This window comes from Erinaceus europaeus, chromosome 1 (genome assembly GCF_950295315.1).
Source record: "Erinaceus europaeus chromosome 1, mEriEur2.1, whole genome shotgun sequence".
Taxonomy (NCBI): domain Eukaryota; kingdom Metazoa; phylum Chordata; class Mammalia; order Eulipotyphla; family Erinaceidae; genus Erinaceus; species Erinaceus europaeus.
In genome coordinates, this window is record NC_080162.1 from 154181891 (window position 1) to 154194716 (window position 12826).

Genomic DNA, 12826 nt, shown 5'->3' on the forward strand with positions numbered 1-12826 from the left:
GGAAGACATTTTTTTCCTTTTTTCTTTGATAGAACAGAAGAAAATTGAAAGGGGAAGGGTAAACTGAGTGGGAGAGAGAAAGAGATACACCTGTAGCACTGCTTCACTTCTTGTGAAGCTTCTCACCTGCAGATAGGGAATGGGGACTTGAACCCAGATCCTGCTCACAGTAGTAATATGAGTGCTCAATTCAGTATGTGACTGTTTACTCCCACACCGTGAATTTTCTATTTCAGTGTTACTTCTTATATAATTGGAAGCATAAACTCTGTGGTCTTTTTCATTCTATACCTAGAAACAACAACAACAACAACAACAACACACACACACACACACACACCTCCATTGCAAGTGGGGTCTGGGGGATCGAAACCCAGTCCTTGCACACTGTAAGATGTGCGCTCAACCAGGTATACCACCAATTGGCCCCACCACTTTTTTTTTTAAATATTTTTTACTACATTTATTGGATAGAGACAGTCAGAAATTATGACAAAGGGGGAGATAGACAGGGAGAGAGAGATAGATACCTGCAGCCCCACTTCACCACTTGTGAAATTTCCCTCTGCAGGTAGGGACCAGGGGCTTGAACCTGGGTCCTTTGCAAGTTGTAACATATGCACTCAACCAGGTTCACCCCACCCAGCCCGTTAATACTCTTGTGGAGCACCTACCATGAGTAATCCACTGTCTGGTCCCAAGTGCATATTAATATTCCCACAATCTATTTGTAAAGGCTTGTAAGCAACAAAAACTAAATGTGACTATGACTGAAAAAAAATTTTAAAAATAAAGATAATATGGAAAAATCAATACAAAAGGAAATGGTAGGACAAAAAACTGTTATGAATAGTTATCTTTGTTTCTGTTTGTCAAATTAGAATTAAATTTTAAAAAGTTTATTATTATTACCTTTAAATTTTATTATTATTCTCTTTTTAACCAGAGCACCCTCAAGATCAACTTTTCTGTTGGTGCCAGGGACTTCTGGTGCCACAGGCATCAAAATCTGTTGGTCTTCTCATGGCTCTCAATCTCCCCATCCTGAGTTGAATTTTAAATATTCTTTTTTTTTTTTTTTTAAATTTTTTTTTATTAAAGAAAGGATTAATTAACAAAACCATAGGGTAGGAGGGGTACAACTCCACACAATTCCCACCGCCCAATCTCCATATCCCACCCCCTCCCCCGATAGCTTTCCCATTCTCTATCCCTCTGGGAGCATGGACCCAGGGTCATTGAGGGTTACAGAAGGTAGAAGGTCTGGCTTCTGTAATTGCTTCCTCGCTGAACATGGGCGTTGACTGGTCGGTCCATACTCCCAGTCTGCCTCTCTCTTTCCCTAGTAGGATGGGTCTCTGGGGAAGCTGAGCTCCAGGACACATTGGTGGTGTCTTCAATCCAGGGAAGTCTGGCCGGCATCCTGATGACACCTGGAACCTGGTGACTGAAAAGAGAGTTAACATACAAAGCCAAACAAATTGTTGAGCAATCATGGACCCAAAGCTTGGAAAAGTGGAGAGGAAGTATTAGGGAGGTACTCACTGCAAACTCTAGTGTACTTCTGCTTTCTTACTTTGGTGCCATACTCCATACTACCTTCTTTTTTTTAAAAAAAGATTCTTATTGTGTTTTTACATGTGCCTTGTTGCTGCTTTTTTTCATCAGTGTATTAGGAAGTTTCACAAAATATAGAAAAAGCTTTCAAATTCTGGGGAATGATTGGAATTTGCAATCAATATGGTTTTCTGGTTGAATAGTTTTAGAGGGGGAAATAAAGAATAATCATGGGGGGCTGGGTGGTGGCACAGCGGGTTAAGCGCACATGGCACAAAGCACAAGGACTGGCTTAAGGATCCTGGTTCGATCCCCTGGCTCCTCACCTGCAGGGTGGGGGGGGCCACTTCAGAGGAGGTGAAGCAGGTCTGCAGGTGTCAATCTTTCTCTCCCCTCTTTGTCTTCCCCTACTCTCTTTATTTCTGTCCTATCCAACAACAGCAATAACAACAACAATAAACAACAAGGGCAATAAAAGGGAAAAAATAGCCTCCAGAAGCAGTGTATTCATAGTGCAGGCACCAAGTCCCAGGGAGGCAAAAAAAAAAAAAAATTTATAAAGGTCAAAGTTCACTCAAGCAGCAGTAGGTAATTTTCTAATGTAGAAAGGACTGCTCAGTGTTTTTGTCCTTACAAAGGCAGAGACGCAGAGTGAAACAGTAAAGCTTCCTTTAATGTGGTGGGGGCCAGGTTCAAACCTGAGTTGTGCACATGACAAAGCAACACAGTAGAGTGAGCTATTTTGCCAGTCTTTTTGGTTTCAACTAAAAGCACAAATAGCATGTTTGCATGCAAATGAGTACAGCAACAAAACATCAGATTGTGACCTGAAGGATTCAGAAAGGCTTATGAAGGAAGAAATATCTAGGTGGGCCCAGGAATGATGAGTGAAATTTCCCTAGACAGGAAACTATAGACATTCGGAATATCAGAAGTTGAGTGTTTTCACTTCACCTCTCCTTATTTATTTATTTATTTAATTAATTAATTAATTAATTAACTTACCAGAGCATTGCTTAGCTTTGGTTTACAGTTTTACCAGGGATTGAACTTGGTACCTTGGAGTTTCATGTATAAATATATTTTTGCACACCCACTATGCTATTTTCCTGGACCAGGAAGCCCATTTTTCAACTTGAGTTTTTTTTTTCTTTTGTGCTGTTTAGAAAAAAAAATGTAAAAAAAGTTCATGGTCTGAAGCAATGATTCCCAAACTTTAGCGTTCAGAATTACACAAATAACTTTTTAAATTGGGTTGGGCTGTAAAGTATTGAACTTCTAATAGGTTCCATTGTGATTTGATGCCTGTGGTTCCAAGCCATATTTTGAGAATTGCCGGTTAAATTAAGGGCATGTTTTTTTCCTCACTGTTCTTTGGAGAACAGATATATTCGTGATATTATAGAGCTCTTCATCTTTAATTTTTACTATAGTGCTTCTTAGTAGGTAAGGCATTCATAAATGACAACCATAGAACACAAAACACAATATATTTTTTAATTAAAAGTCCTAGTGGGGAGTCGGGCGGTGGCGCAGTGGGTTAAGCGCACGTGGTGCAAAGCGCAGGGACCGGCGTAAGGATCCCGGTTCGAGCCCCCGGCTCCCCACCTGCAGGGGCGTCGCTTCACGGGCGGTGAAGCAGGTCTGCAGGTGTCTATCTTTCTCTCCCCTCTCTCTCTGTCTTCCCCTCCTCTCTCCATTTCTCTCTGTCCTATCCAACAACAAAGCAACGTCAAAAATAGCAATAATAACCGCAACGAGGCTGCAACAACTAGGGCAACAAAAAGGGGGAAAAATGGCCTCCAGGAGCGGTGGATTCATGGTGCAGGCACCAAGCCCAGCAATAACCCTGGAGGAAAAAAAAAAAAAAAAAAAAAAGTCCTAGTGGTTGTAGCCAAAGATTGTACTTAGCAGATTTCTTTTCACTTCTGTCATCTAGAAAACAGTATCATCTCACTAAACTACGTCTTACTATATCAGTCAAGAAATGCTGATTAACATTGTCTTCAGACAGAAGATAAAGGATAAAGAAATGATTTCCTTTTAGAGAGGAAGTATTTGTCTTTATCTTTATTATTATTATTTTGCTGTGGAACAGGAGGTGATAGATTTGCATCTTTGCTGAAAATAGTACATGGGAATGAAATTATACAAAAAAAGTTTCATATTTAGTAGGACTTAGTTCTGGGGTTTCCCCAAGCATTGCAGGCCTAATGAGGACTATATGGAGAAAAATTTTCAGGCCTCACAGACCAAACTTGGCAAAATGAACCACAACAAAGGTCTATTATGTAACATAAGTGATTGCAAATAACCATATGTGTTAAGGTTAATCTGGGCAGCACAAGGAGACCTAATCAAAAACTGAAAAATACATGCAATATTTCACCCATGCCTGTGGAGAATGCGAATGTCTAGGTTGGTGATCATTTGCAACATAAATTAGGTTTAGTTTAATAAGCATTTGTTGAAAGCCACATACATTCAAATAATAAAACATTTCTACTATCACAAGGTTTCTGGCTGCACAGTATTCTATATTCATAAAATATTCACATTAGGTATATATATATATATATATTTTGCTTAAAAGTAAATTTGGAGAAAGCTGGTATGAAGAATAGCTTAATTAAGAGCATGTATTATTGCTGTTGCTAGGATCAGATTTACTCCAACAATAAACCAGAAACTCTAGGGACAGATGTGCTTATGACCTATCTAAATTAATCAGAGTTTAAAGTGAATACCATGGGCACATACTCAGATTTTATGGATTATAAAGTGGAAGATACATGCTCACCTGCATTAAATTATACTTGAGCAATGTGGAATAGATGCATCATTGAAAATGTTCTGAAGATGGAAAGGTACCACCATAAGGTGTGGGGCCACAGTAATTCACAATGATAAGTCATATTAGTAGCTTACTTGCTGTTCAACAAGTTGTCCACATAAAAAGTGTATGACCAGCTTCAACAAAGTATTTATTGGTTGTCTTATTAAAAATGACCCACCATCAAGTTTAATGTATTAGAGGAAGAAAATAATAAGGGTCTAGAACTGAAAAATGTCTAACAAAATGGAGAGAAATGATAAGAATACAAGGGAAGGTTACAACAGTTGTTTAATGATTTTCAGGTATTTCCCATACTTAACCATTGTACTTATGGTTGGTAGGTGGTGAGCTATTTCCATGTGCTGAAATTTCAGCTTGGAACAGCAGAAAGCTAATCCTGTAAAATCATTATAAGATCCCAGAACAAGTGTGTACTGGGACCAGGAAAAGAGCCAAAGATTCCCTGTTTTGTTTTGTTGTCGTGACAGTTACATGCCCATTAGATATGCAGTCTTACATTAAATCCAAATAAAATTATTATATCACATGACATCATTTTGGCAGCAGTTCTGTTTGCAGGTTGTGCCTTTGTGGTTTCAGCTTTGACTTTTGCATATTTGTCTCTGAAAATACCATCAACACTCTGCATACCATCAGCTGTGATGGGGACAAAGTAACCTGGGCATCTGGGGCATTCTAATAAATTCTAATTTCAGGCAAGTTGTAAGAGTAGATAAACTACAATCGGGCATTTGAATCTGAAAATCAACCAAAATGTAAGCGATGCAAACCTACTGAGAGGGCTGAAGGAACACATACAGAGACATAAGTGAAGCAGAACATAGGGAACAAAATTAGAGTACTAAGGAGAAGACATCCCACCTTTCATGCCTATTGAAACTTCTGGAAGAGTGAATGAACAGATTACTTGGCTATGTTCACTGTCTTTTTGCTAACTTTTTTCTTTTTACATTTATTAGTGATTTAATATTGATTTACAAAATAATAAGACAACAGGGGTATACTTCTACACCATCACCATTCCCTACAATGGAAAATGCAGTGGTTCTCCCAAGATTACAGACATGGGTGTATTATTACTTCTTTTTTAAAAATTTCTTTATTGGGGGATTAATGTTTTACATTCGACAGTAAATACATGTACTATTACTTCTATATCTATTTATTACCCATTTTTCCCCCTATGGCCTTGCCTTCTTTTCCTTTCTAAGTCACATCTACACTTCTGATTACTTCCAAGTGTATTTCCTTAATTTTTTTTTTTTTAATCTTTACTTATTTGACCGAGACAGCCAGAAATCAAGAGGGGGGAAAGAGAGACACCTGTAGTCCTTTCACCACTGGAAGCTTTCCCCCCTACAGGTGAGAACAAGAGAGAGGGTATTAAGGGGGGGTAAGGGGGGAGTCGAACCCGGGTCATTGTGCATTGTAACATGTGCGCTCAACGACGAGTGTCACCACTCGGCCCCGTGTCCTTCCTTTTTTCCTCTTTTCTCTCTTAAGGTCCTGATGGAATTGGGGTTTGTAACTTTGTTAACTTTCTGTTCCTTTGCCTCAAAAACCCTTCCTTCTGGTTCTGGGCTGTGGGATGAATCAGCGAGCCGAGAGAAACGTGCTGGGCACACCAGCTGAACGCGTCTCAAAGCCTCGTGTGTTGAATGAAGAACACATGTCAGTACATGTCATTCTAGGATGCAGAAGTCCAGAATGCAAGAAAACGCAGCCACGCCGGCCAGTGAGCGGCGGTGAGCACAATTAACAGGTATCAGAGGAAGCCAGGGAACCCTAACATTGACACATTAAAAGCGGCAACATAGGAGGGAAAAACAAAATCTCGAGCTCTTTGGATTAATCGCTTTGCACGCTCCACAAAAGTCTGCAGATTTCACTCACTGAGAAGAAACCCTGAAAATTCTCCGAGTCTGATAGATTCACACCCTGAAACGCAGCCAAACAAAACCTTCCAAGCCAGTTATCCACGACTCTGGCTCCGCCTCCGCAGACAGCCTCTCCGGTCAATCAGCTCCTGGGAGGCCGCTTCTTCTTCTAGCGTTTGCCGGGGGAGGCCGCTTGGAAAGCTGGAAGACCTGCTCTCGCGGGATCTCACCCAACCGCCACGGTCCCCAGACCCAAGTCAAGACCTCGCGTTGTTTGGGTCTGGGGGCGGAGCGATTCTAAAAGGGGCGGGGTCAGAGGGGGGCGTACCCAGGCCTTGTTGACTTCTGCCTCGGTGACGAACGGCCCTCTGGCTCACAGCGCTCCGCGCATGCGCAGGTGATCAACGACTCCTGTGGCCGCGTTGTTCGGGCTTCCCCAGCCACAGCTCCGGGTCTGCTCCTCCTCCCGGCGGCGGCGGCGGAGGCGGAGGCGGTGTTGTTGTGGCGGCGGCGGCCGGCTGCCGGTCAAGTCCAAGCGCCTGACCCTGCGCGCCGCTGCTGCGGGGCTGGACCGACCGAGGCGCCTCGCCGCAGGTAACGCCGCCGCCCGCGGGCTCGGGGTCGTGGGGGTCGGTGTGTCCGGCGTGCGGGAATCAGGCAGGCGGGCGGCGGGGAACCCAGGGTGGCCCAGGCTCGGGGACCGGGGAGCCTAAGAGGAGTCTGGAGAGAGGAGGTTCTCGGGGGAGGCTGCTGAAGAGGGGGGGGTCTTGGGCGCAAAAGGGTCGACCGGGTCTCGAGGTTCGGGAAGGGCCGGGAGTGCAGTTGAAGGGACCCAGGGGTTGGGGGCTGTTTCCAAGGGACCCAGAAGGAAGGAGGGAGTGACAGCCGTGAGGACCGGGGCTGGGACCCCGAACTCCCCGACGCTGCGGTCCCCAGACTCCGGGGGGCGGGGGGGGGCGCCTGCTCGGCTTCTCACGGCCGCCCCGTGACTTGTGTTGTTTTGCTTTGGGGGAACCGGATCTTCACTGCGGTGGCCCGGCCCGGCCCGGGGACTGCAGAGGCGGCGCTCGCGGCCCCACTTGCTGTTTTGCTGGTTTTGTTGGAGCGGCTGCGACTGAGTTAAGACTGTGTTAAAGCGCTTGCCCCGTCCTTGAAAAAGAAAAAAGAAAAAGAAAAAGTTGTTTCAAAGCGGCGGCATCGAGAGGACCCAGGAGTGGAGTAATTTTTGCAAATCCAAGTTTGAAACTTCTGTTAACGGTGTATGCACTCTTTTTTTTCTTTTACCTTTTCTGATTGCGAAATGATAGCTGTCTTTTTTAAATTGCGAATTAGAAGGATTAGGGAAGGAGGGTGGTTTCACTCACAGTTACTTTCTCCTTATTTTTTTTTTTCCAGTTGTTAAAGGGCGAAGTGTGCGCTTTAAGAAAAAAAAAATTAAGCAAACAATGAAGACAGACGTCAGCTCCTGCCCCTACCTTGCCCTCCCCTCCCCCCATCCCACTGATAACTAACCAACAGACTGACTTGATGGACAGACTAATTGAACACGGCTGGCCTTGTAGAGTTGTATGATCCTTAAGGGTTTTTCTGTGCATATAGTAAATATTTTATGCCGACAACAATCGGGATCTTTTTAATTAATGTGTTGCTTTTATTGGCCAATAAGATACTCAGGGATGTCTCACCGTTTTATTAAAAAGTTAAGAAGCTATATTTTTATTTATAACTGCTTTGCTTTTTAAGTAGCTTTGAAAATATTTTACTGTGTTCCTGGAGGTGACGCAATGAATAAAGCATTGAACTCTGAAGCATGAGGTTCTGGGTTTGATCCTCGGCAGCACATGTACCAGAGTGATCTCTGGTTCTTTCTCTCCCCCTGTCTTTCTAATAAATAAATAAATAAATAAATAAAAATAGTTTACTTACTGGATAGAGACAGAAACTGAGAAGGAAAGGGAAGGAAGGGAGAGGTTAAGAGAGACACCTTCAGCACTGCTTCACCATTTGTGAAGTTTCTTCCCCCCTGCAGGTAGGGATTCCGGGCTAGAACCTGGCTTCTTGCACATAGTAATGAGTGCTCTGCCTGGTATGCCACCGCCTAGCCCACTAAGTAGCTTTTAAAAAGGAAGACAAAACAATTTTAAAACATTAGTGTGCTCAGACTTTGAGAATTTCTAATGCCAGATAGGGATACTTACGAATGAGACAAATTGAGTAATATGTTTATACGGAGTGAACTCATGCAGCTTACATGAGGCTTGGGTGACTGCAAAAAAAGCAAACAACTGACAGTTTTATTTTTGTGCATATTTTCAAAATAAATTCTGATTCCATATGGTTATTTGAAGACAAACTCAGTTCCTTAAACATGAAGAGGCTGATGTGTGAAGATGAGGTGAGGGAGGCGTTGAGTAGTTTAGAAGTTTGTACTTCATATAGGAAAACCACCAAACTCCACAGCCAGGGATTAAATATTTTAATGTAAGCTATAGGAAGAAAGCATAAAGTGAAAGGATGCTACTATAACTACTGCTATATTTATTTTTTTGTTTTGTTTTATAAACATCAGAACTCTACTTAACTCTGACATGAAGGAAATTGATGCTGGGACCTCAGATGAAAGTCTTTTCCTATGACTCCCTCCCACTCCTTGTTCCCTTTACTGTATAATAAGACAGGATTAGGAAATTCCTTTTAGTTTTGTACTTCATGTGCAGAAGAGCTGGAAGCTTTGTTGATTTAGTCACTGATTTGTATTTATCAAAAAAGTGTGTGTGTTCATTTTGGTGCTAACTTTCAGGGAAAACAGAACTAAGGTAATTACAAAAGCAGTCTGATGATTCTAAGTCATCTTAAGCCTGAGGCTAGATTTTTGTGTAGCATTTTATTACTTGGGGAATTGTTTAAATGAATCAGAAACTTCCATGGCATTTTAGATATCATTAATGATATACACTCTTGTATATTTTTCACAACAACGTAGTTGGTAGCCTCCACATTTAAACAGACCCTGAGTGATTAAGCTCTCAAGAACTGCCATTTTAGTGGTGGTGATCGCATTCGAGTCAGGTATGTGTACTCTTGAGAACCTGCTTTCTGCTGTGCAGGGCCTCCCAGTATTGAATTTATCTTCACTATTTACAAAATCGTTGAGTATCCTTCTCTTTTTTTGGCTCAGAAATGCTTCTAAATAGAGACATGATTGCCAGCTAAGCCACCTCCCTAGGGTCTGAATTTCAGTATTTTTATAAACTGTCGTATTTTTGTAAACTAAAGTGATGAAACGAGTATGATAAGGCCCCTAAAAAAGATTGAAATTTGCTTATATCACTAGAAGACTATAAAATCTTTTTTATGACAATTTAATGGCATGTGTGTCATAATATTATGATACATTAATCTGTTTTAGTTTTCCAGCATATGTGTTAACTTTGTAGTTTATTAATTCATTTTTGCTGCCAGGGCTTTGCGCATGCACATTTCACCAATTTGTCCTTCCCAGATAGTGGGTGAGAGACAGAAGGAGAGAGACCATTGCACCTCTTCACCATTCTTGAAGCTTCCCTTTCTCATGGTGCTGCTCAATGGTGGCTGGTAGCTCAAAGGCAAGTTGTCTTGCGTGGTAAAGTATGCGATTGGTTGAGCTATCTCCTGGTTCCACAACTATGCAGTTTAAATACAAATACTGAGGTTAGTAAAGTATAACTAGCTTTACTACATATCTATTGGAGAAGAGAACAACAGACAGTAAAATATTTGAGCTTTTGTTCTTTAAGATTAAGGATGGTTATTAGATTTACATCTAAACACATTTCTTTTGGATAATTTATACTGGATATGAGTGAATTTTATAGCTGTGGGACACAACATTCTGGTGCTAAAGGTTGCCTTGAGACTATGTTTAAGAGCTGTTGACTTTCTGATGATGAAGGGTGGGGAATTGAGTGATGTGTGCATTCTCAAAAATTAAGATCTCAATTGCAAATGGGAAGAAATAGGAAGTCTGCTTTCCAGTTGTACCTAGAAAATCCCTTTGAAGACATATAATCATGAACACTTCAAAATCAACATTTGATTTAGGTACTATAAATGATAATAAAATAAACTTAAGATGTCTAGAGTTTGAAATCTTTTTACTTACTAGTGACCTCTAGGTAACATCACTTTGAAGGGTTTCAACATTGAGTTTTTTTTTTTTTTTAATTTCTTTATTGGGGAATTAATGTTTTACATTCCACAGTAAATGCAATAGTTTGTACATGCATAACATTCCCCAATTCCCCATATAACAATACAACCCCCACCAGGTCCTCTGTCATCCTTCTTGGACCTGTATTCTCTCCACCCACATACCCCCAGAGCCTTTTACTTTGGTGCGATATGCCAATTCCATTTCAAGTTCTACTTGTGTTTTCTTTTCTGATCTTGTTTTTCAACTTCTGCCTGAGAGTGAGATCATCCCATATTCATCCTGTTTCTGGCTTATTTCACTTAACATGAATTTTTCAAGGTCCATCCAAGATCGGCTGAAAACGGTGAAGTCACCATTTTTTACAGCTGAGTAGTATTCCATTGTGTATATAGACCACAACTTGCTCAGCTACTCATCTGTTGTTGGACACCTGGGTTGCTTCCAGGTTTTGGCTATTACAAATTGTGATGCCAAGAACATATGTGTACACAGATCTTTTTGGATGGATGTGTTGGGTTCCTTAGGATATATCCCCAGGAGAGGAATTGCAGGATCATAGGGTAGGTCCATTTCTAGCCTTCTGAGAGTTCTCCAGACTGTTCTCCACAGAGGTTGGACCAATTGACATTCCTACCAGCAGTGCAGGAGGGTTCCTTTGACCCCACACCCTCTCCAGCATTTGCCGCTGTTCAACATTGAGTTTTGGGAGGGACACAGACATTTAACCCATGGCATCACTCTCAGTCCCATTTAAAATGTAGGTGTAATTTAATTACAGCATTTGTATTGGGGGTTTACAAACCACATATAGACTAGGGAGACAGAGTAATGGTTATTATGCAAAAGACTCTCAAGCCTGACACTCTTGCGGTCCCAAATTCAATCCCTAGCCAGAGCTGAGAAGTGCTCTGGTCTTTCTCTCTACCTTTCATTAATATAAAGTAAATAAAAAATATATATATTTAAAAACCGCATGCAACATTAATTGTGGAACTGCATAAAGGACCTGCTCTGGTAATTTTGTTTTTAAGGAGAGACTAGTTAAGATGAAAGAGAAGCCAGTTGCCTGGGGAGGTGTTCAGTAGATAAAGCACAGGTTTCCTTGCTTGAGGTCTTAGGTGCAGTCCTTAGCACTGCAAATACAGATGCCAGAGTGGTCCTCCGGCCTATCTCACCCTATCTCATATGATGTAAATAGAATAAACACCTGAGAGTTGACCATCAAAATAGACAAAGGGAGAGAGTGGCTTCTTTAAAGTGAGTGATCAATAGGATCAGTGTGTGACTGACTCCATGCCAGAGAAGATGAGAACTAAAAAGTTATGGTTCCTTGAACTTTTGAGACTTTTTTGAAAAGCCAGCTTAATTATAATTATTATTTTGTATTGGTTCTATGCTCCTGGGTGTTGAGTTAGAATAATGAACACTTTTAGTAACTTGTAGATTCTTACAGTGTTATAATAGTAATGAATCTGTTCCCTTTATAAGCTAAAGTTATTGTGGCCTTCCAAAGTGTGTGGAAGGGTGGGGGTAGGTAGCATAATGGTTATGCAAAAAGACTCTCATGCCTGAGGCTCAGGAAGTCCCAGGTTCAATCCCTACCACCACCATAAAACCTCAGTGCTCTAGTAAAAAAAAAAAAAAAAAAAACCCTCCAAAGTGTGTGGACTATGAAATTCTTCTCAGGTTTCTACTTTTTTTTTTCCCCAGCATCTCTCTCCTTTTTTTCCCTTTTTAGAGGCTTTGCTTGTTTATTCATTTCACTTAGTGCATGTGCTGCCTTAGACTGAGTGTTCATCTCCCTTTTCAGAGTTGTATTTTGTCCTTTTTAAAAAATATTTATTCCCTTTTGTTGCCTTTTTTTTTTTTTATTGTTGTTGATGTTGGATAGGACAGAGAAAAATGAAGAGAGGAGGGGAAGACAGACAAGGGGAGAGAAAGATACCTGCAGACCTGCTTCACAACTTGTGAAGTGACTCCCCTGCAGGTAGGGAGCCAGGGGCTCAAACCTGGATTCTCATGCTGGTCCTTGTGCTTAGTACTATGTGCACTTAACCCGCTGTGCTACTGCTGGACTCCCTGTCTTTTTTTAAAATTTAATTATTTCTATTTTATTTTTTTAACCAGAGCACTGCTCAGTTCTGGTTTATAGGTAGTGCCTGGGGATTGAATTTGGGACTTTGGAACCTCAGGCACAAGAGTCTCTTTGCATAACCGTTATGCTATCTACCCCCCATTCCCTTATCTTTAGAGTTCCTGCTTTTGCTTTGTTATTCTCCCTGCTTCAGGCTTGACCTTTTCTTTTCTCTCTTTGATAAATATCACTTTGTTATATTGATTCAG

The 12826-nt window shown here is 41.3% G+C and overlaps 1 protein-coding gene across 3 annotated transcripts in view; it reads left to right on the forward strand.

The window, feature by feature from the left end:
• The first annotated feature begins 6651 nt into the window (after positions 1-6651).
• Positions 6652-12826, forward strand: part of PCMTD1 (protein-L-isoaspartate (D-aspartate) O-methyltransferase domain containing 1) — a 73360-nt gene continuing 67185 nt past the window's right edge. Inside the window, exon 1 of one of the 3 annotated variants that reach the window (XM_060198488.1) lies at positions 6652-6885. The gene's annotated coding sequence lies outside the window, so the exon portion shown is untranslated. The remainder of the gene's footprint in view (positions 6886-12826) is intronic. The other 2 variants (XM_007515969.3, XM_060198494.1) reach the window with 2 other exon arrangements.